Source organism: Gambusia affinis, linkage group LG03 (genome assembly GCF_019740435.1).
Source record: "Gambusia affinis linkage group LG03, SWU_Gaff_1.0, whole genome shotgun sequence".
In the NCBI taxonomy this organism is placed as follows: Eukaryota; Metazoa; Chordata; class Actinopteri; order Cyprinodontiformes; family Poeciliidae; genus Gambusia; species Gambusia affinis.
Window position 1 is genome coordinate 17,677,269 of NC_057870.1, and position 25,467 is coordinate 17,702,735.

The window sequence follows — 25,467 nt, forward strand, 5'->3', positions numbered from 1 at the left end:
TTCACCTGGTGTGAACTGCTGTAATCGTGTGATCCAGTGAATCATGAGCAGCAGCCGCGTGTGAATCTGAAAGACAGACAGATGCTCACACTAAAAGTTATCATCCGATGAAAAATGGTATAGAGATATGGCTTTTATTTAGAAGCTGTGTCAGAAAAGAGTAATGATATCTGAGGTAGATGGACTGGAAACACTTATAGAAACAATTGAAAGTTGCATCTTTACTCAGAACCAGCTGATGCTGGTTCCCAACATAGGGGGACGCTGCAAGAGAAGTCTACTGAGGAACAAAAAGACTCTAATCTTTGGCTGCTGACCCTGAACCCTGTTGCTCCTTCGTGGTCTTGAGAAAGCTTCAAAACGGTTTCTTCCACTTCATTTCCTCTGCTTTACAAAAGCCAACAGCTGCAGGAATTTACACCCATAAAAATCCATAAAAATCTTCTTTTCATGTTAGACTCAAAACTAAACCAGGAGATTATTTGTTTACTTGGTAAAACATAAATATACTGAGTTGTGCAAAAGTTTCATCTGTTATTTCTTTTAAATTATTAATTGTGAGTCTTTCCTGGAGTGGAAAGTGAAGGTGACATTAAGGTTGCAAACAATGAGAATCAATGAGCTCACATGCTAAAGCAGAGATGGAAATGACAAAGCAACCAGATGAGTTAAACAGAAGCAATCGGAAACAGCTGAGAGAGAAACAGAGCAGGAAAACTAAGAAATAGAGCAATTACCACAGAGGCTGGTGAAATATTGTATATTGTGTAATAATAATGGAAACTTCCATATAATAAGCCGCACCCGGCTATAAGCTGCTAAAGAGCTCACTAGTGGTTGAAGAAAAATCCACAGAAAAGCCGCACCGGGCTACAAGCCGCATGGTTCAAGGCGTGGGGAAAAAGTAGCGGCTTATAGTCCGAAAAATACGGTAAGTTTTAAAGAAAGTATAAAACAACACATCAAAATCACATATCCACAGGAAGATTGCAACTTGGAAATGGAAAGACTTTTTATTCTTGGAGACACGTCTTTTGCTCTGAGGAATATAAAATGTAAGTGTTTGACCAAAGCAGAAAAGGAAAAGACTCTAAGCCTTGTAACCTTTCAAATCTGAAGTACTGCGGTGGCAGCATCATGCTGTGTGGGTGTTTTACTGCAGGAGGGATTCGTGCATTTCCCAGAGCTGATGGCATCATCCATCTTCTGAAGATGCCAGCCTTCTTCGCAAGATGGATGATGGCAAACTTTATTGACCAACACCAAACTTTAACACTAAATAAAGTTACAAAATGGTCCAAAGGACGATGTCAGTGTTTTGAGTGGCTGTCATGAAGCCCTGATCTCAGAGAAAATGTTGGGATGGAGCTACAAAGCAAGCCGGCCTACAAACCCGACCCAGGAGCATCACTTCTGACCGTGGGGTCAAATTAGTGTGAGAAGCTTGTTATTATTTAGGATACCTAAAATGTTTGACACAGCCCTTGCAGTATAAATGCAGCAAAGCTAAGAAAAAATGTCTGACTATGAAGAAAATAATGGAAAATCCTGTCTCTCATTATCCCAGCATTTAACAACTTTAAATAATCATGGTAATCCTAACTGAACTAACAGGAATATTTTTTCTGACTTAATTAGAACAAATGTATTTTTCTTATCCAGTGTATGTGAATATCTGGCTGTTAGCAATGGATTTAGTCTTCAGTGAAATGAAAGATCTGTCAATATCCACATCTGTGTAAGTATGAGCATAACTCATCTGAAACACTACAGCAAAAGTATTCTGGAAGTGTACATGTTTTCATTTTAGCTCTGATTTTGTTCAGAATGTTTTCAGAAATATCAAGAAGCCTGTTTGTGTTTGTGTCAAAAGTGCAGTTCAGGTTTTGTGTAACTGGCACAGCTGAACATCATTTGCAAGACCAAATTACCCATAAAAAGCCAGAATAGCTGCAGGATTGGCTTAATGAAACAACAGAATGCAACAACAGAGAAAGAAAAACTATTTTACATTTTTGAAACGAGTCCCATCTGAGGGAGACAAACATTTAGAAAGCTAATAAACGTCCAAATTGCTCTGATCTTTACTGTCTTTCACATCAATCTGTAACAGCCTGACTTTAAAAACTCTGAAGACAACACAAACCCTCCAGGGTTTTGTGCTTCTGGATACTTTGGGTGTGATGTCTCTCTTGTCTCCTTCCCGTCACTCTTCTCTTACCGAAACCAGTGTGACATGAAGTCTATTCCCTGGATGTAAATTTCTTTTCTTATTTATTCATTTATTTTTTTACTGTATAAAACATAAAAACTGTAAAGTCAAACAGAAGTCATCGTCCCATGTTTTATTCATTGCAACTTTGCAATTGTTTTCCCTTCCATTCCTGTTGTTTTCTGAGAGCATTACATGAAGCATTTCATGCCAGTCTCTTCTTTGTCCTGCATCATCTGCTGGTTCAGGGTGAGTGGAGGATGATCAGAAAGTCCAGATGGAGCAGCGGTTTCTTCCGGGGCTTGAGGGCGGCCTGTGGGCCACCCAGACCAAACAGGGTCTCCAGACGGCTACAAGAGACTGTCGCAGAGCCTAAAACACTCTCACAGATCATCATTTAGAGCTGCAGTGCCCAGGTTCAAACCTACAAACTGTCCTGCAAATTTTAGATCCTGTGTTTGAACTGACCAGAGAATCTTTTTTAAAAAATTCTGCAAGAGGTTTAAACTTTTCTATGAGGTGACTGTCTTGTGTTATGAAATCTGTTCAGTAAGAAATCTGATTTGAAATCTTTACATTTTGTTTCGTCCCACTTTAAGTACTAACTCTATGACATAAAGAGCCCTATAAAATCTGCTTAATTTGTCTCTGTTTTTCTAATTTGTAACCGTAGTTGTGTAAATCTAGGATCTTCAACCCTTTTCCTCGAGATCTACTGGACCAGGGTTGTATCGAAAACCTGCAGGACAGTAGATCTGGAAAACTATGGTCGAAGAAATAGTTCCTGATGTTATGAAACAAAACATCATGGAACAAAATAAAAGAAGATTTCACATGGATGTGATTATGGATTATTTAAAAAAAAGATGGAAAAACAAGCATCATTGTAAATGTAAAAATAATCTTACTGGTTTGAAAGAACTAATTTGCATAAAACTTCAACAAATTTCTAGTCACCCATGTTAAGCTTGTCTATGAAGAATTGTTGAAAAATTTGGAAAATCTAGCATTTAAATTAAATAAGGTCATGTTAGAAGATAATTGGTTTAAAAAAGGAATTGTAGCACAATTGCTATTTATATTTTTGAATGTTGTAATCTTTGATTAGTGTTATTCTTTCCGGTTTTAGTCTCGTTTCAACCTCTTTGTATTTATTATTCACCTTCAGCCTGATAGTTTCCTCCCTTTCACAGATGTTTTCTATCATCTGATTTTCCTCTGGCTTCATTCTAACTCAGCTGTTCCCATTTGCCTCTGATTAGTCCTTCTGGTTTAAAAGTATAAAACTTTTTCTTTGTTCCATTTTTGTTCTTGGATTTTTGTTCTTCGTCTGCCATGTTTGTTTCTTGCCTGAATTCAACTGGTAGTTGATTTTCCCCATGTAAGTTTTCCTTTCTGTTTGTTATTAAAGAATCTGCTCTTCACCAAGAGCCTCTGGCTTTATCTGCACTTGGCTCCCAACTTAACTGCGTCATGGCACAAACAACTCTAAAGAATGGGCACTCATCTCTGAATTTATCCATGCAGCTACAAATTTATGCAAACACTCCCAATATTTTGTTAAATGTCCTCAGAGGGAGTTGCAGAGAAATGTCAGGATTTCTGTATTTAACTCTGAGCTTCTGGGATGCTGTAACGATGTGTGATCACTTTTTAAAATATTTTATTCAAACTTATTGGTTTCCTGGTACACACATGACTTCCAGGCACAGATCACGTATTTTCAAAATTGTATTGATGGGAGTCATTCCAGAAACTTAATGTTGGCCTGAAGATCACTGGATCCCAAGCAACTTTAATAATTTTTAGAAACAGGAATTTATTAATATTTGTGTCAAGCTTTCTTCCACCTGACCCAAATTATCAAATGGAAAAAAATTGTCAGGATGTCCAAGAATAACCCAGAAACCACAAACTAGAAGCTCTTTTCTCCACAGTGAAGCCAGTTTTATATCGGCATCGACTGAGAATAAACTCATTCCAGTTTAACTGGATATGAAGATTTTATCTTCAGACAAGAGAAAGTTTCACTTTTTAGCCACAGTGACAAGAAGCATATATTAAAACGTGAATATGAGTCTTCCTAACCTAATTAAACTGAACCAAGTGCCAAGTCTAGTGGTGCTAGCATCATGTTAAGACTTTGATTATATTCCAGTCGGAGCTGGTGGCCATTTTCCTTCAGTTTAATTGCAAAAGATGGCCTCTCTGAGATTTTCTTTTTCCTTTATTTAGAGAACTTCCTGGGATTTTAAAGATCATTAATTTGACTGGAAGCAGATGGAAAAGGCTTCCTTCTCAGTAAAATGCTGGAGGAATTTTATGATTGTTCTGGGCAATAAAACATGCTCAGTTTCTGTGAAACACAATAATAAATCCTGTAAAGAATAATTTAATACAAAAACTACCTACAGGATGAGAGTCATGTTTGATATATATACCTGCCATATGTAAATTCACAAAGTGTGAAGAGATGTGCTGCCTGCAATGTATGTCAATGTGAGGAATTACAGGTAATTCTTATCTAATGTGAAGGTGTGTTCAGGTGTGCTGGGTTTCTCTATAAATTAGCTTTTCTCTCACCATGTATCTATTTTCTCCAGGTGTGTGTGTCTGCCTCCTCCTGACTATCTCACCTGGCTAGGAAGACGTTCAACATCTGGAGAGGACCCAGGTGCATCGTGATAAAAGCCTCTGAGGACACCGTGAACTACAAGGTGTGTTTCTGCTGCTTGTGTTTTTCTGGGAGTGCAATGGTTTCTTGTGAGTTCATCTCAGTGGTGAGTTTTTTTTTTTTTTTTTTTTTTTTTTAGAAATATTCATAGATACAAACACACTAAAACAGTCTAGAGGCCAAATAATAAATAGATAAATAAATAAAGGCACATTGCTTCTGTATGAATGGTTTTCTGGTGCCCCAACCCGGTCACCTCCGGTGCTGTCAGCACATTTAATGGATGTGAGCCAGCAGGCAGGTAAACGGACGGGCTAGAAGGCAGGGGGGGCGGCTGAAGAGGTGAAATGTAAGACAGGAGAGTAGAAGGTGAGCAGGAGCCAGCCAAGAAACGCTGCAGAAATTGGGAGGGATGAAGGAAGAGGAGGTGACCCCTGGGGAGCCTCATCTCCCACATCAATTATGGAAGAAACGTGTATGTTCGTGTCTTTGTGTGTAACGTGTGGTTGGGGGTGGTTGTGCAAGAGCATAGAAACACTTTATGCTGGAAAACACTTTGGACAGGTCAGGTCCATCTAGACCTCAAAGCGGAGGCACAAATTTAATCCTATAATCCTTCTTCTCTGGCACCTTTTTGGACTAGTCATAGTTAAAACCCCCCACTGCATTTACTGGCACCAGTGCAATTTGTGTATGCAATTTATATTTCAGTTTCTATGTTAATGGAAGTGTGTGAGACATTTAAATTGCTAACCCAGAATTATCAACCTGTTTAAGGCGATTTGAGCTTTGTGACATGGTGGATTAACCTGCTGGAATTAGCTGCTAGAAGATGAGCTACTGTGGTCACAGTGAGGTTGACATGGTCAGCAGCAATACTCAGGGATGTGGTTCAATAATTGCTATATTTTTTCAGATCAGGTGGTGCAAAATAAAGATGGTTTTGCTTTTATTAATGTGTACTGGAACAAAATGAGATGTGATGAGATGCGGGTGACAGGTGGCGCTGTAAACATGTGGTTACTGACAAATGCATATTGCCTGATGATGTCAAATAAATCTCTTTTTCATTCTGAATGTCAGTCTGAACTTCATCAAGTCAAGTAAATGACTGTTTGTGGTGATATGCCTTTGACATGGTATACCTAATAAAGTGGCCAGTAAGTGCAAACGAGGTCGGCGCAGACATTGATTAAAAGTCTGTACGTGAAATTAGATTATGTTTTATGTTGCATTCAAGGCGTTTGCAAGAAAGTCTGTCACTTTTATTGATATTCATTTGCTTTGAGTTGACCTGTCATTGGAAGTAGGTCTGAACAAGCCATGATGGCGGTCTGTGCACACAACTAATAATTAAGCCCTGAATAGCAGTGCAAAATAATGCTTTTAAGACAGACATTTGAGCTGTGGGTGAAACCAGACATTTGTGTCCATGTGTGGGCAACAAGTTAGTGTTTTTGTGCATTTCCACCCATCTGCACCTTTTTCCGAAGAGCTGTCAACAACTCGCACCGCCCTCACGGCTTCCAGGCTGCACAACCTGAACGGAGGTCAATGCAAAATGTCAAGTGTGACGGATACTCCCCTTCAAAGGATTCACGACCCCTGACCTCCTGTCTAAAAAGGCCGAGCCGGGATGGAACCCAGAATAACATTTAAAGCCCATCTCGAGCCCACGTGAATGCCTCTCATTACAGAACAATTGGTTTCTTGGTTCGATAATCTCAAATAGAGATCAGTACACACATTTGGGTAATTCATCAAATCTCCTCCTCTCATGAATATTAAGCAAGAATCAGATGGAGGCTGTCACTCCATTCATATTCATGCAGTAAGATTGAGAAATACCGGCGGCGCTGGTCATTTGAATTTCAATAACACGTCAGACATTTTAGATTCAAGAATTAAAAAAACCACGATGAAATGGTTCCCTATAAACTCATTTGACAGTTCATCCAGATCCCAGAGAATACATTTCCAGCCAGCTATGGAAACCATTGGTGACCTGCCACAAACCACAGGCTGATCCTTCACCTTTTCACCGCCCACTCTGAAATCATTCATTGGTTTCAGGATGATTAGTTTGAGTGTGTGTGCATAAGAGATAGAGAAGCTGATGTTGGTGTGTGTGTGATGGGTTCGGTCTGGTATACACTATGTATTCCCATCTGGAGTGACAGCAAATCAATGTGGAAGTGCAGCTGTTTGTGCTTCAAACCTGGACACAGCTGAAGTGTAATCACCTCGCAGATGACCTTCAGGGCTTTGGAGAACATACCAACAATCCGCTCACTCACATGCACACGCAGACTCCCATATGGACACAGCAGCTGGGACACATGCTACACACACATCTACCCAATATGAGGGTACAAGTACCAAAATATACATAGAAAATACTGAAACTTTGTCTCTCTGATGTTGTTATGGTATGCATAATCTACTTTTCAGGCTTGATGGATGGAAAAAAATGCATTACTGTAAAGAAGGAAAATGTAGAAAAAAGATCCAACGGGCACATCTAGAAATTTTTGGGTATAATAACGACAAAAAATCCCATCAAAAATACTCTATTCATCACAAAAGGAAATTGAGTGTCATTGTAACTCATTAATTCAAAATTCATTAGTTATTAGTGATGGGTCCGTCTGCTGGTGGTATTTAAATAAAACAGGTGATGGTGAACCTCTGTTTACATACTTTTTTCACAGATTCTTGATTGGCTTTTGGTCTGAACTTTTCCCAACAGATTCAAGTGATTTGAGCTCATTTGTTTTCCTGCAGCTTTCCTATGAATGTTTAGTGTTACTATGCTAAAATGAACCTCAACCCCAGTCTCAAGTCTGTTGCAGCCCCTAACAAGTTTTTTTTCTCCAGAATTGCTCTCTATGGTTGCTCCATTCATCATCCCATCAACTGACTCTCATTACTAAACAGAAAAACATCCCCACAGCATGACACCACCATCATGCTGTGGGGATATGATGGTCACCCTCACCACCACAGAGGATGGCGTGTTTAGGGAAATGGGCAATAGTTTTGTTTTTTTATGCCTCCTTTGAACAGAGCTCCTTCTCCCACATGTTTTCTGCCTCTCTGAACTTCACCCGGCACTTCTTGTCCTTTTTCAACAATGGCTTTTTTCCTGTCACACTTCCACAAAGCCCAGATCTGTAGAGAGCCTGGCTAGCATTCAACAATAGAACCTCTGACATGAGGTGTGGATTTCAGCAACTCATCCAGAGTCGCCTGGACCTCTTTGCTGCTTCTCTGATTATTGCCCTTCTTGCTTGTCTGACAGTTTAGGTGTGTGGACATATCTTGGTGTTTGCAGCTGTGCGAACCTGTCTTTAAACGTCTCATCACCCGTATTCCTGATCTGACTGGTATGTCCCTCTGTTTACTCAAAACCTCTGAGATGCATAACATGACATAAAATGGTCTTAAAATACATTGGCAGTTGTGATTTGTTATGTGACAAGAATGCTTGAAAAGTTGCATGAAAACCTTTGGAAAGATGTTTGAGCTGAAAGTAAACTGAACATGTCCTTGCCATGTCCTAAATTCTGGCTTTTCCTTAAATGTTTTGATAAAAATTTCTAGGGCAACTACAGAAACGTACTATATATGTCAACACAAGTCTGAACTGCTGCAGTGACATTTAAGGACAGCACTGGTTGCCTAACCGAGAGGAATTTAACAAATTGCATAATTGAATAAATAAGTAAAGCTGCAGTCTAAACTGTCTTTCTCCATGGTTTTACTTTTGATAATCACCTGAGGCACCTTGTCATTTTTTTCTCAGTATATGAGGCAAATAAACTTGAGAAAACTCCATCCAGTTTTGTGTAAATAGCGACTACTGTGCACGCACGATAACTTCAGTTTCCATGAGAAGATCTGAGTAAAGGCTGAACAGAGTGACAAAAGTCTTAAACTGATGAATCTATCAATGTTCCATGGAATGAGACGGGCTTTTGGCAGCAGAGAGCAAAAGGGGAAGCAGCTCCTGAAATAGCAAGGTTAGCTTATCAGAGCTGAAATATTTAACAGCTGATGGAATTTGGATGTACTCTACAAATAGTCAATGGAGACACTTTACTGTAAAAGATGTAAGATTTTGTGTTTTTTAGATTTAATCCCTCACAGAAGCATTCACATCCTTTTAACTGTTTAACATAATGTCCCATTACAGCCACAATCATTAGTGATTTTCTATGATATGGGATAGATGGACACAGAGTCAAAAAGTAGCTTTGAAGCAAACGAAAATTATAATCATTGGATTCACAGAGGCAAGTTTTTTTACGTAGTGACCCAGGAGTTTGAACATTTGAAATATTGCCATGTTTGGGAAATGTGAACTTGAAACATTACCATGTTTCAAGTTCTTAGGGTTCTTACAGGTTTAAAGTGTGTCGATACTTTTGCAAGCAATTGCAACTGTAGCAAATCAGCTCAAATGAGCTCATATGATATTACCAATTCACTGCTTTGTTTCACTGCAAACTTTGAACATTGTGCAACCATGGCATCAAAGCCGGTTTGCTTACATCCACATCATGATGCATCTTCATCTTTTGTCTTAATGAGACAGTTTTTATGGCCTTACCATTTTGAAAAAAACTTGAAATATAAGGGGTCTTTTGATTTTAAGACGAAAGTTTTAGATAATTTCACAGATCACATCTCATCCACTTGTTAGAAATGATAAAATCTCCCCCCTATGATTTAAAACCCAAACACATACAGTGGAAGCCCACATGCTGCCACCTCCCTCGAGAGATGACTGATCTCTGTAGTCCTCAGAGAAGAATGCTCTGGACCTGCAGCTGGGACCTCACTGATTATAGTCCACAGAGGCAGCAGGGGGCAGTCACGTGTTTGCCAGTGTGTGTGTGTGTGTAAGTGTCTTTGTGGGGATGTGTGCACTGAGGTCACTGACATACTGCAGCTCAGTCCAATGGCTGCCACTCCAGTGACGTGCTGGTGGCCGAGGTGATGGGCAGGAGGGGCTTTGGGCATCGGGGATGATGTTAGGGTGGAAGAACAAAGAGGAAGAAAGAACGGATAGATATCCTGTTGAAGAATGAAGGGGATAGAAAGATGAAATATGCAAACAGATTCCTTCTGGGTTTCAGTATTTTCAGCTGGGGTGTCTCCTGCATGACACATTCAAGCTGCTTTTCTTTTTACATGATAATGCGTTTTATTTTTTCATTGTTTTATCATAATAAATGTGTTGCTTTGTGGTCTGTGTCAGTGTGTTGTTGCAAGGCCACACCCATGCAGACCAGATGGCCCCTGCTCTACCTTCTCCTTGTCAGACATTATTTGATTATGGCTCCTGGTTTTCCACACAGTTAATATCCACCCTGAGTGGTACAGTCGGAAATAAATATAGAGGCTCAGCGTCATGTGCACCCTACCAAAGACCACACCACGTCAGCACGAGGTGGGATAAAGTTGAACCTGAGTAGATGACACACTGTGGTGCTTTCATATGGAGAGCATGATTCAGTAGTTCTACAAAAAAGAATCGGCTGTATCTTCATTCGCAATATAGGCGTGTATGAACAAGGTGAGAAATAATGAAGCGGAAGAATATAGCAAAAAGAAAAGCTTATCTTCCGGTAGCAATCAGAGGAAAGAGGGAACATAATCTGCTCTTTGATCAGTAAGGCTTACAGCTGCTGGCAGGCAGTTTATGCAGTGAAGGTCCTTACCTTGAGCATTTTTTTTTTACATTTTAAGTTTTTTCTTGCAAAGACCACACCCAAAAATTAAGACAATTGCAGATGTTGAAGAAGAATGGCTTAAGCCAGACACAGTTTAAAGCTGTTTCTCCAGATGCAGGTAAAGGTGGTGGGAATGAGGGAGGTGGGGCTAAAGCAGGTAATGATGCTGGGATGATGACTCAAATAAGTAGGGATGATCTATGAATGGAGTAAAGTAAAAGTTGTAGAAATTAGGGATGGTGGAGAGGAGGTTTATTGATCAGGGAGACAGAGAGATGGGGGATCAAACATTTTCTGATGGAGATGGTGACACAGGAATGAGAACATAAGGAACGAAGGGTGAGGAGATAGGAATGAGAGATGAGGATAATAATGCAAGAAGGAATTATTAACAATCATGTCTACAGAGTGGATGTATCCGACAGAGAACATGTGAAGAGGAAGCGGAAGATTAGGGTGATGGCAAGGAGGCACTCCATCTTCCAAGACTTGAGTCATCATCAACAATAAATCCTCAAGATAACTGTCGAAACCTGCCTAAAGTGATTAGTTTGGAGTTGGTTATTGATCAGGCTGTTTTTAACAAAATATGCATTTACAAAATACTTTATTTTAAACTATTCTTATTATATTTTCTTATTTCCTGGTGGAATAAAATGGCTATACATTTAAATATGCCAGGGACATGAATAACTTTTTTCTTAACTGTACATATTATAAATGGATGAATGATGGAGCTGAGAGTCTGTCCTAAAGAAGAAAACTGTGAATAAACAGACTGTCTGCTCTCAAGCCTAACTCCTTTAAGTTTGTTCAAGTACTGAGAAACCTTTTATATTTTTCTCCACAAAGAACTGCCAGTCTAGATTCTAGAAACGTATCCCAAATGCTACAGCAAATGTACCAGTACTCTTGGGTTTTTCCAGCCTGTATAGAAGGACAGTTTTTCTCTCAGGTTGTGTTTGGTGTTCCTTTCTCTCTCTCGTTTTTTTTTTTTTCTTTATCTTGAAGACAAAGACAGCAACAGTCCCCCAACCTCTTCCACAAAAAGTCTCAGCTGCTGAAGGTGCTTCAATTTGACGGACATTATGGCAGAAAAAAATCAATTTTGTTCAGACCGAGTGGAACTTCAAACTTGGCACAGCGAGGACAACAAACTGAGCTGAAATGGAAAATTGGGGAAAAGTCATATGAAATTGATATTCTGTACCTTGTGCACTGACTTTGCTACATGCACCAGTAAAACTGATAAATAAAACAATCAATGAAAACACTGACTGCAAAGAGTAAGTTAAACAGTGAACAGTCCGTGCTCCTGATAAAAATTCCTAAAGTCACTTGTTTTCCAAAATTGATTGCATGGAATTTAGCAAATATGACAAAAATTAATTTGTTTCTGGTTTGGTTGTGCCAAGTCAGCCCTCGGCTGTGTTTGTCCTGAACCTGTCTGTGCCAGGACGGTCGTCTCTGTGTGTGTGTGTGTGTGTGTGTGTGTGTGTGAGGTGACCTTGACCAACCAGCAGAGAGACGGTCCTGGATTTGTGCTGATAGATTGTTTACAGCTCTGACAGAGATAGACAGTAAACACAAACATCTGTACACACAACCAGTCAGTAGACGACTGTAGTGCTTTGATGTTTTAGTCCTGCATTTGAAATCAAGATGCAAGTGATTATTAACATTTATTTTATAGCCAGTGGTTAATAAAATTGATGTTTTGCAGTTTTTCTGCCTCCTAACTTTCATGCATCCCAGAGCAGGTTAATGACTGGTTGCAGTAACTTGGATCCTCCGTATTTCCTTTCGCGTTTTCATCTGTTAGGATTTGAAGCCAACGGCTTATGTTTGCTCCAAGACAGAAGAACTGACGCTAAAGCCGATAATCTGTTTAAAAAGAAGGATAGGAAAATAAATACATTAGGCCCAACAGTGTGACAAGTTCTAAAGGCAAATGATGGGGGTTATAAATATACCCCTGACAGATTGGCCATGAAAGAGGGGAAAAACTGCAGGTGAAGACAGAAAAATCCTTTGAGAGATGAAGAATCGTGAAGGACACAGCTGGTGACATCACTTCCCATCTTTAGAGTGCAGCTGTGAAAACATCACAAAAACCAGACATCAGGTGTACCAGCAGAGTCCTCTGTTGGATTAAAAGGTTTTTTTCAGAATAGAGACAGAGAATAAATGTGGTTAAATGTAGGTGTTCTTTCATTGCTACTAGTCAAATATCTTGGAATACCACCATAGAACATGTTGTTAATCATAGAACCATGTCATGGTCCGATTTCCCATTTGGTTTTCTAGTTGGATGATAAATAGATTTAAATCACACCACCTGAAAATGAGCTTTGACATTCATGTGACATCACATAAGGCAAACAGCAGCTGATAAAAATGACTTTGAATGGTGAAAACTAGGAAACATCCTACTCTTTCACTGGGATAATTTTTCTGCAGAGCTTCTTCTTCTGCTATTTCCCCAGAAAATGAACACCAGATGGACCTGAAATGAGCTCAGTTCTACCAGCTAGCCCCAACATGCCTTGATGTAGTTTGGCTTCTACTATTAACATCATTCCAGAGGAATACAGTTGTGAAAAAAATCATCCCAAACAATAAATGCTGGGTTCTGAGCTGCTCCGGTTCTGCTGCAGCAAAGCATGCTAACTCCATGATACTTCCACCTCTGTACCTCATAGTTGATATGAGATTCTTTTCTTGGAATGATAAATTTAGTTGAATTCAAACGTATCCATCAATTTGTTCCCAAGTGATTTTTATTTTAGATTTATTGAGGCATCTTGATCATTATCTATGTTATCGCCGCTACACTCTAATCTGGATTTTACTTCTTGCTAGAAGAATAATGACATCACTAATGAAAATTCAACTTCCATAATCTTTTTCAGATTGTGCAGGCATTTGCTTTCAGATTCATATTTGCAAGATCCTGCTGTTGGTGAAAATGGTGAAAAACGGCTTCATTTGATCGAATCTCTGTAATACACTTCTCCTTACACTTAAAGTTTGCGTAAGAAGCAGCATGAGGATTATTTGTAACATGCAGGTATGATATTTTTACACACCTGCTCCCGCACCTACGTGAACACATCCCTATTCCTAAATTTGTCAATTTTCTGTCTTTAAATCGTTGACATCCAAAAACATTCAATGACCTTTCGCTCTATTCAGTAAAGTAAGGGCGATCCCGTGGGCGCGTTTCATCATAACCTCAATCCGACAACGACTCTTCTTAAACTGTGTCAGAGCAAAAGATGTTACACAAGCATCCTTTCGTCCCACATACTGTACAATCTGTCTCACTCATGCTTCCTTTCTACTACACAGAGCTGGTGAACTACTTGTCTCTTCCATTAGCTCTAACTCCATTCAGACTCTTCAGCATCAATACCAAATCAAGAGATTTTGATCTCTACCATAATGGCTATTTTTTTTCATCCAACTAAATGTAAAAGAAGAAAAGTAGAAGTGCATTTTGCCTTGATTTAACTTTGGTTACACTGCAAGAAAATAAATTTACCAATGATTTCTTCTCCTCCCAGTATAAAGTGTGATCAAATACCAACAGATGATTCAGACAAGCCTTTTATGTTTTACCTCCAATGCAAAAAATCTGAAATCTCTACAGAAAAATTTCTTGGAGTAAATTTAGACAATTCTTTCTTTTCAGTTCAGTTCTTTACTTTCTAATGTATTAAATACACGTTTCTTGTTGTGAGACCAAAAACTTCTGATTAAAACATAAAAACGGTGTTTCTTGAAGTTCTGACTGACCCCTTTCACTGTCAGGAATAACTCAGCGGTGACGGAGCATTCCTGCGATGTTGTGCTGTCAGTTTCGTGTTCTTGTTTCTAAAGCAAAAGCTGCTGAAAGAAAGGTGCGATCACACTCACTGGGCAACATGTTTGTTCTGCTTTTGGTGTCAAACAAGCCCAGGCAGTCCGGACCATCAGCAGCAATCAGCACAGCGCTGCGTGTTTCCAGTTAAAGTCCTGCATCAATGACCACCAAGTGAAATGGATGAGTGCATAAACCCTTAGGGTGAAAATGACATCGTATCTCTTTCAATTTGGAGTCTGTCATTTGTCATTTTGTGTTGTTTTACTTAATTCCAGTCTCCAGAGATAAGTCGCTGGTTCTGAAACGGTTTGTTGATTTGACATGATACCACTGAGTAATTCAGGTGTTCAGGAACATCTTTACGAAGAATTTCTCAACATCCCCATTAATAGCTAATAAATTAAACAGCCTTAATTTAAATGAATCTTTTATTGGATTGCAAACATCGAACATTACCAGTAAAGTCATTGATCAATCTTCCCATCTGTCTTACATGAGTTTTTTGGACCAATAAAATCTACTGCAGAAATAACTTTATGTCTATTTTTAGTTTGAAAATAAATAAAAATCATTGCAATTTTACAAAAGAATTACATAAAAAATTACTACTTAGAGATGTTAACATGTGGAAAATTATAGTTTCAAACCTAATAAGATTAAAAAAAGATTGTAAATGTTGCAGATATTTTTTAATGACATTCTGTTATAAAAGGTTGATGCAAAGATTCAATGACAAGAAAATATCAAATGAAAAATCTTAAAACCTACATTTATTATTACATCAATGTTTGAAAACATTGAGTGGTTCTCGTTTTCCAAAATGTACTTTTAGGAGAAGTTTTACTACACTGTACTTGTATTTGAGCTGTATTATGACTTATTGCTACTCAAATCCTTACTTGAGTCACATTTCTAGATACTCTACCCAATAAATGAATAAAAAACAAGGTTGTTTCAAGCAGAATAAATGATAAAGTGAGACTCGTTCACAAGTTTTCTTGTCCCGATGTTTTCCATCTGCTGAGCCTTTTTGTGCTACGTGGAAATCGAGTGAACATGCAGTAAACAGTAGACATTGTCACTGGAAGTACTTTACCTTGTTCCAACAACACAACAATAGATGAACAGATGTAAAAACAACCTCCGTCCATGTCCAACTCAGTGCAAAGACCTACATCCTATAGCTGAAGAGAAGAGAGCATAAACAGGGATCTGGGGCTGTCCAAGGAGGAAACCAGACGTGAGAGAGGACTAAGAGCTCTCCTGTTGGCAAAAGCAGCTGAAACAACAATTCAATGATGTTTTATTAAAAGATTATTTATTATTGCAGATACATTGCCCCCCTTGTAAAATAAAAATAACCAAATTTAAGGTTAGATACATATTTTTGTTTATGCTTCTGCAGTGAAGGAATACTTAAAGTTTTTTTATACACATCTTTACTAGGAGATCAATCAACATTAAGGGTAATATTGCATTCGACTTACGATACATCTGAAATTTCAACTTTATTTACTAGTGGTAATATTTTTTTAGTGGAAATCACATCGGGAGCCAAACTCTGTTCACTGACCCCCATTTATTCCTCCTCTGTGACGGGGCACTTTGGGAAAGGCATGAAGGATAAATAATCTTGAATCTTCATTAATCTCTCTTGCTGATGACACATTCATTAATTTTCAATGCTCTTGCTCTTCTGAAAGCCTCTTTAGACGTTTTGTGATGCAACACTGCAGAAGAGAGAAGCATTTGCTAAATAAATATATATGATGAAAAGATTTGAGCATGAAGAGAAATGACAGAACTAAAATAAACCCTGGTTCAAAGTGTAAAAAGAGCTGATGAAACTCAAATGTTACAGAGTGGGATTTTCACAGGATGGGAGGAGAAAACAAAATGACAAACTCTATACCCTCATTCAGTGTAGATCGATGAAACCCTGTTAGCAAATTAACCAGAATGTGACAGATTTCACACATGCAGTAGATTCCTTCGCTGCTGTCCTGGCCTACAGGGGATGGGAAGCAAGTGAGACTTTCAGCTGAACGCTCTCCTGACCTCCTCCTTGTTTTGATCACGGCCACACTTAGGGATGTTACTTCTTAAGATGAAACTTATTAATACTAATATACACAAAAAAATAGATGTAGGCTGTAGCTAAATTAGCAAATAGACAGGATTGTTGTCTTGAAATCAGTAAGAGATGTTTTTTTTTTCTTTTTGTCATAAAATTGCAACATGTTTCCAATGTGTGTGTGTGTTTCTAATTTGTTTGCATGTGGAATAATCCATTGTGAGAAAATCTTCCTTACCTTGTTTTCTTTGAGTGACTCTTCAGATCATTTTGGTATATTGTTCATGGCACTCAACTTCTTCACAAGCATTTTTGGCATTTATCTGTGATTCACAAAAACTTTTCAACATTCTCATTATGTTTGTACTTGTAAATTAATGGTTTGATCTGATAAAAACGGCACCTTCAAGACAATTAACATTGAACCTGAGGATGAACAGGAAATCCACAATTGTCTTCTGCTCATTTTCCACGATGTCTTACAAGGCACCAGTCCACAGGTGTGTCACAAATATCTTTGTCCTTCAGTTCCCAAATTATTATATACTTTAGTTCACTGAATATTTGGTTAAGAGAAGGTGAAGGATAGGGGATAGTGTTTTAGCAGACAGAAAAAAACTATCTGCTAAAACTGTAATGATTGCGATAACTCTAACATGTCTAAAGGTGTGATTGTGTGCATGTTCATATCTGAGTGCCCCAAGTTGAACTGCTGATCTGTCCAGAAAAGCAAGCCTTTCTCACTCTGCTGGAGAGAAAATGTGAGTAGATGGTTAAAGGAGGTCGGTGTTTCGTTGATCTTAAGCTTGACACTGTATGTATAGGAGGCCAATAAATCAATGATGTTCATAATCTGTTTATATTTGCACATATACTACCCCCTATTTGTTTTCAGCATATTACAAAATAAATGCTTGCTTGAGGAATGTGCAGACCAGCCCCACAACAGGGATAATTATCGGTCCATCTGCTATGTATGTGTGTTTGTCTAAATATAAAAATAGACGTGCATCGACAATCAATATCTTCCTCTGCATGAGAGGCTTCAGAGACATGCCTGAAGGGAGGAGAGTGAACCTACAAGCTGGTTTAGTCTCCGATTCATCTGAATGTCACCATGTTTTGTCTTTAAATGACATTCATGCAAAATTAATCAAACAGAAGTGCTGCATATTTTTAACTCAAAACAATTTGTTTTCAAAGGTTCTTTAAATGTGAATATGATGGTGAATCTGTTGAATGTGGTAAGGATTAGGGTGAAGGCACGGAGTCCTTTCCAATCTCAAAAACTCGGAGGTCATAAAAATAGATTGAAATGTGAGGCTACGATTCAAAACATAGATTTCTGAGATCATTCAGATTATTTTAATCTTTAAATGTCACGTTTAACATCAACATGCATCATAGCAAAGCAGTTTTCATTGAGCAGATACGTCATTTTCCCTAGATATGTTTATTTGGTCCTACAGGAAGAAAGCCTACATGCAAAGTCATAAATCAGGTGCCACATCCAATTTCTGTTTATGTCACTGTTGTGAGATACAGATCACTTGTAAATTCAGACTTTTTCACCTCTTTAATTTCCAGAAGCATATTCCTGTCTTTTTATGTGTCAAGTCCCCATGTTAACACACATTACATTATTTGTTTCACATAATAAAATAAGCTCATATCTTTTAAAGTTGTCACAGCTTTGAACTTCTTGAGAATCCAAGCGGCTTGAGCAGGAACGGACTGGAGCAAAAATGACTGGATGAGCAGCGTAGCTGTTATTTCCTTCCTTATAGCTGCTGAATTTAGAAACCAGGTCACAGATTGCAGAGGTATGAACTTGACTGGCATCTTCTCTCCTTACTTTTTTTTTTTCTTTTTTTTTTTTTTTGGCCACTGAAAGTAAGTTTCTCCACGCATAAACAGTTTCATAGGATTACCCTTTTCACTTCTGGCAAAACCAGCCAGTTAGAACCTTGTGCGGTGTGTAACTGGGTGCATGTGCGCTTGTGAGTTTTAGTTTTCTTTCCTTCTGGCGTCCCCTGTTTTTTTCCTGGGTAATCTCTCTTTTTATGGCCGGTATGCTCCCAGTGTCTGTGAATACGAGACATGTGTGCGACATCCAATGCTGCATATGGCCGGTGGATGAGGAGCAGGCTTCCCTCCCAATTCCCTGAGCTTCCCTCCAACATAACCCACAGGCTTTGTTTTCATCCCCATCCACAGCCATCTCCTAAGCCCCCATGCATCCTGTGCTCTGTGTGTGTGCGTGTGCGGGGTCACAAGGATGAGTGCACAGTGCACCCTGAAGACTTTACTGCTCCACATTTACACCGCCTTGCCCTTATTCCCACTGCCAATTTCTCTCCTGCATGCTCGTCAGTGTGTGCAGTGCAGGGCTTATAACGGCAGAACAAGGCTTGGCTCTTTTCCCCGCTCACTCTGCCATCAGAACTCCCAGAGGTATGCTCCTCTTACTGCTTCCTCACAGCCCAGGGCTTTTTTTCTCAAAGCACAAGAGACAGTTCCTTTCACCCTTGTTTCCGTAAATTCTTACTTTGAATCTTCTGCTGGATTTTTGGAGACCTCTGAGAAGTTTGAGCTGCATCTTGAAGTTATTCTGGTATGCTAGGTATAATAAGGTCATGGGCTGTTACTCCCATGTAAGTGTTCATGATGCTTCCCATGATGTCAGAGAGTCTTTGTTTCTTTTTTTCTTTATGAGCCATCCGCTCATAAGACCCATTAGGAAAAGCTTTATTGCATTCTAGGTCAAAGTTTCTAAAATTACTTTAAGGCTTGCTTTTAAAGGGATGCTGATATTTTGCAGATAAAGATACATAAATTTAAATGCCGAGTCATTTATTGCACAATGAGTGGCAGCGCTATTCAGCATGTTTTATTATACTTGGTGAAACTGGGAAATATCATAAATTAAGTCAGTGTTGTAATATCTTCCAGTTCCACATGTGCCTTCTTTCTCTGAGGCTGTCAAACTTTATGACACACAAGCTGCAGCAGAATATAGGCCTGTTTTTATTGTCTTCACTTCTCCATGCTTCACAAATAAACCCACTAAATGCCTTATAGGTACATTAAGTGCTCTTGAAGTGTTTGAGATTGTTTGATTTAGTTTATGGAGGCTCCTTTGTAAATCTCTTCTTTTTGCTTGTTTTTTAAAGGACAAAAAAGTAACATCTGTTTTTATAACTTGTGCACACATCCAGATTAGTTAAACCAGAACAAAAATACCATTGGCAATGTGACATAGTAGAACATTGTCTAACAAAGTGATTCTGTACAAATACCTGACATTAACTTTAATATCTTATCATATTCATATTCATAAAACAAATACAGTTAATGTGTTGACTTAGGTTCAGGTGAAATTCCTTGCCAAGTTCAATATATTCTGTCCTGTAAATGGTTTTATTTTAACCCATTTATTTAACTAATTCATTCTTATAATTCCCATCTTCCTTCTTTTCTATCTTTAAACCCTCTTTTTGGGTTATATCCTTGTTTATGGCACATTTTCATCCTCTTCAACAGCTCCTCTTCATCCCTCTCATCCTCTTATTTTCTCTTAACTCATTCCTCTTGCAGGTCATTTTAATCACTCTTATCCCTCAAATTCACATTTATAGCCCCTCTTTATCCCTCTCATAATCCCTTCCTGTTTTTTATCATACTTAACCTCCTCATCCCTCTGTGTCATCCATTCATCCCACTCATTTGCCTCATCAGTCTGATGAACCCCTGCTTCCCTATCTTTCTTTCTTCTGTCCATCACACTCCTCCTCATCATCCCACTCACTTTCTCTTCCCTCTCTTGAGATATTTACACCTTTCATTTACATATATGCTTCGTTCCTCTTTATGACTCCTCTTCAACCCACTCATCCTCCTCATACCCATTTAAAATCCACATTTATCCCCATCAGCCTATTTATTCCTATTTAGGAACATCTCTATCCCACTCATCCTCCTCACTCCTGAATTTCCAAAGTGAGAAGCAGTTAGGTCTTTTCTTTTGCCTTTTCCTTTTCTGTTGCAGGATTATATTCGTCCCTCTGATCCTCTCTTACCCCTCTTTATAACTTCTTTTCATCCCTCACATCCTTGGTCTCTTTTTGGCCCATCCTTTCATCCCCATCATCCTTGGTTAAAGTCCTTTCCATCACTCTTTATGGCCCTTTTAAATTTGTTTCCCCTACATCTTTCCAGTATTTACTAACCAGTAATTTCTGGCAATATATGTCATGGAGACCTTTGAGAGTTTGTGTATTTCTACAATCTCTGAATTACCTCATAAAATACCCCTTGCGTATTTTTAGCTGTTGAATAAGCTCCAAATTTCCTTAATGCCTATTGTATATAACATGAGTTTCCTCATTTGGTATGACCCCCATCAAACATAATCGCATGGCCGTAACAATCATGAATCTAACAAGTACTTATGCGATGACGCATTAATGAGAGGCCAACCAACATGGCGAACAGCCATTAAGGGGCCTATTGACTCCCATTAATGCCTCATAGAGAACCATATTAATACCCAGGGGACACATCATTCAGGATTGTGATAATGTGTCTGTGTCTGTGAGAGACAGACGGAGCACAAATGTGCATGGCTGTCTGCCTTCCTGTCTATTTTGACTTCATTTAACTCTCTGCAGGCTTTTTGAAATTTGACAGATAATTATCCCCTCCACTGGCTGATCGGTCTGTCCTATTGTGTCTGTTTCTTTTGTGTCTGAGTCACTGGAGCAACCATATTTTGACAGAAACATGCATGAAAAATCGCCAGTACGTTAAGAGTCATTAAGAGCAGTGACGGATGCAGACAGTATCAGCGACGGGGATAATGATGGCTGGATGCGACAGTGTAGATTAGCTCGCAGATAAACTTGTTGTGACCACAGATGGAGGGACACGCAAAATGAGCACTGCCAAGTCCAAAGCCAGCCAGGTGGATTAGAGTTATGAGGGACGGGTGCAGGCTGGGGCTTAATGGCTGAATGAATGACTAGATGGTTGACGTAAAAGGCTGGCTGGGAGGCTGAAAGCCTGGCTGACCAACATTTCTGTAGCTGCTGCTGCTGTCAAGGAAAAGTGCCATTAAGCTTCAGGGCTGGCAGGTCATAATGTCAGATCATGAGTGATGTTTGATTGATTTCTGCTGATTTACACAGCAAGGATTTGCAGCACTAACAGCAATTACAGCTTAAAAAAATACATATTTACTTGATGCATTTTGCGTTAGTGTCTTTGAAGCACATGGAATTATATTTTATATTACAGAATGTCGAATAACAAGAAATATTCCATCATGCTGAATAAAATGGACGAGAAAATGATCAAAAGATTTTCAAGGAAGTATATAAATGTGAAAATAACTCAAACTTGGTTAGATTGGATTTATAGTGTCTGCAAACATAAATTTTTAAGTGTTGCTATGACAAAACAAAACACCTCTTTTAGATCCTCTTGCATGTTAGTTTTATCCTTTCCATACATTCCTGTATGTCTTATTTGAAAACCTTTTGACCTCTTGTGTCGTGACCTTTTGAACACACTCCGGCTGTTTGTGTAGAAGATACTCTCTCACAGTAGTTACATGTAGGTTCAGTTGTGCTCCTGTCATGATGAAATAGACTTATCTGAATCTTGATCTCTGATTCATCACTTGCCCTGATGGGAGCTACACAATGCAGTATTGTAAAGTCTGACTGGCCTCATTATCTGAACCACGCCGTGGTTATCTGATCGCCACACTGGCTGATTATAACTTATGACTCCACTCTGAGGTGTCGGAAACAAGTGATGAACAACTTGCTAAGCTTACAGGTTACGACAATACAGTGCCAACTATGTGCCAACATGAGAAACTAGAGGAGGTCATCTGAAAGGGGGACCAATCTGGCTGCTGTACGGGATGTGTGGTTTTTTTTTTTTGTTTGTTTTTTTACTTTAATGTCATTCTAACTAAGTGAAAAATGTAAACCTGCCTCCTGGCATTTTTAATTAGTCTTTAAATCATGGAGATGAGAGGAATTTGTTTAAAATTTTGTGCACAGTTCTCCTTTCAATATTTAAAATGATTAAACTCTTGAAGTCATTTCTAGATTGTCATTTCTCAGGTGTCTTGGTATTTCCACATTAATTTTGTAACATCATTATTCCACTAAAAAACTGTTTTTGCCCACCAGAAAAAAATCAGTCCAAGGCTCTTCTGTATTAATCAGAACCTTGGTTCTTGGAAGTTAGCCATGTGCAATACAGAAGTCAAATTTATATTTAGCTATTTATTTGTTTGTTTATGTTTAAAAGACAGCTTTCTAATATGTGGACTTTTATGCACGTTTTATTTTCTGCAAAGTTTTTGTCACATCAGTCTTATTCACCTCACATGCCTCACTAGATCAATTTCTTTGTACTTGTTTGTTACTATTTTTTGTTTTTACGCACAATAGAATTTTTTTTTTGAATGTTGGAGACAGATCATTTATCAATATTTAGAACCTCACTGGAAAATAATAAAACCACTTGAACATTTTTAAATAATTTTATTTTATTATTATATGACATAAATTGTGATATTAGTAATTCTTTGCTAAACTATTGTTGCCATATAATAAGGGCAGTTCCTACAAAATAAATGCAGCTGAAGCATTCTCAAATGTTTTATTATATAAGTTGATTGGTGCATCAGGAAACATTTGTCCGATAATTTGTCTTTTGCTTTCTGAGACAGAGAAACATTTATCTCAGTCCCACATAAAAATGGGAAAGACAAGAAAACAAGATATTCAAGTTAGGCTGAGGTTAGAGAATCTTCAGTATGCAGTCAGAGGAATAATTAAAAAGTTTAAAATTTGAATAACAGTGAGAAGGAAACTTGAATGAGGAGCCATGTTTATCTTTTCTCCATAAAAGTGACATGGAGGGGGGAAGGGTTATAATAATTAACCCACTGGGCCATTAGCAGTGAAATGTGTGCAGTTTTTTTCATGTGGGTTATCCCATCAAGCTATTTTTTGCGGTCTAGAAATAATAACTATTTCAGAAATAAAAGAGAATAAACATAATTTGCTTTTACGCAGTTGTCATGTCACTGCACGCCGCTCTGACAACACAGAACCACCAGTGGGCACATATTTTTGAAATGTAATTACAGCTTTTGATTGCCTGTGTGGACTAATGGTCCATGAGGCGGTGGTGGGTTGAAGGAGAGAAGGAGAAGCAGACCACAACACAAAGGTCCTGTAAGCATAGAACATACAGTGCCAATGTATAATCATTTAAAAAGTGATTTCAGCATTGTCACCAGCACTGTAAACATCTTAGCTCACTGCCTTGGAGACTAATAGGACTTGTTGGGATTGGTTCGTTCACTGACTGGTGAAAAAGTAACTACATGTACTTCCATTGCATGCAGTGCTGGTATTCGGTCTTCCTCCCAAGTCCATCTGAATGATGTAGCACATCACTGAAAATTTGATTCAGTAATTCAACATATTTTGATTTGTCCCACAGGATGGTGTAATTCAAGCATTTATTTCTGCTGAAGTCCTACACCTCATAAAAAGCTAAAATGATTTTCTCAGTCAAATTCAATGTTACAAAAGATGCATTTAAATAAAATAATCTTTAATGAAGAACCGTTGTCCTAGTGAAACATATCTCTTTTTTACTGTACAACATAGTCTGTCAATACTATGATGGGCCTCTTTCGAATAAATTAGTTTAGTAATGCATTATAGCAGTGAGGGGCTCAACTTGAGGCTCTGCTCTTCAGGAAGCCAAAGTCATTATTCAGATTAAAGGTGCCTTTAATCTGAAAAGGCACCTTTTCAGATTAAAGGCAGATTAAAGGCAGACTTTTCTTTAAACAAACATTTCTGTACAAAAATGTTTTTTGTTTTTTTATTGATTTGATGTAATATTCAAATCTTAAATGTTGTTTTCATTTGCTTTAAGCTAATGAAAACAAAGCAACTGTGAGTAATGTATCTATATAATGTGTTTCACTTTGTGTACTGTGTTACTATATTATTTATTCTAATAATATGCAAATTTATTGAATTGGTCTGTAATAATGGCCTTCAGCTTATCTACCTTACTGTCTCAGGTTTCTTTTATCATCCTAGCACTGTCCCAGGGGTTCAGTGGCATCGGTGTCTTTAGCAGTGTGGGCAGGTTCCAAGTCCTGCTGGAAAATTAAATCAGTATCTCCATAAAACTTGTCTGCAGAAGGAACCATGCAGGACTCTAAAACTTCCTTGTAGACAGTTGCAGATGACACGGCTTGTCAAATCATCGTAATCTGTGGGAGCGTCCCACTGGATTTCAGGCAGCTTGGATTCAGACATTCTGTTCTTCCTCCACACTCTGGGTTCCACAAAAGGCTCAACAAAAGAAATACAACAGTTGAAGTCCACTTTATTGATGCATTTGTGTGTTGTGGCTCTTGAAGCTTTGATTCACCTTGTCAGGTATTTTTATTATGTGTGCTCTTTTTGTCCTGCCACACTTTTTCTTTGCAGTAAACTTTCCATTAATATGCTTGAATACAGTACTCTGAATATCTAGCCAATGACCTTCAATAATGACTGTCTGCATTGAATAGTCTTCCATAAGACTGTCGATATATTATTTTCTGGGTTTTCATAAATTTTAAATGTAAATAAAAGTTTAAAATATATTTGTTTGTGCAATGAAAACATTTTGAATTGAGTTACTGAAATAAATGATCTTTTCAATGATATTCTAATTTCCTAAGATGCGTCTATAGATTCAAAAAGCTTTAATCCACAAACTCACTTTGTGTCTCAAGTTTAAGGAATGGTTCCTCAGATCTCATGAGATTTTCACAAGGAGAGAAGAGCTGAAGGTCACAAAGTGAAATGT

At 38.4% G+C, this 25,467-nt stretch overlaps 1 long non-coding RNA gene across 1 annotated transcript; it reads left to right on the top strand.

Moving 5' to 3' along the window:
- Positions 1-3,473: 3,473 nt before the first annotated feature.
- Positions 3,474-25,261, top strand: LOC122827398. The gene is made up of 3 exons (XR_006370055.1): positions 3,474-3,593; positions 4,816-4,929; positions 24,708-25,261. It is a non-coding gene; the product is annotated as an uncharacterized LOC122827398 (long non-coding RNA).
- Positions 25,262-25,467: the final 206 nt, after the last annotated feature.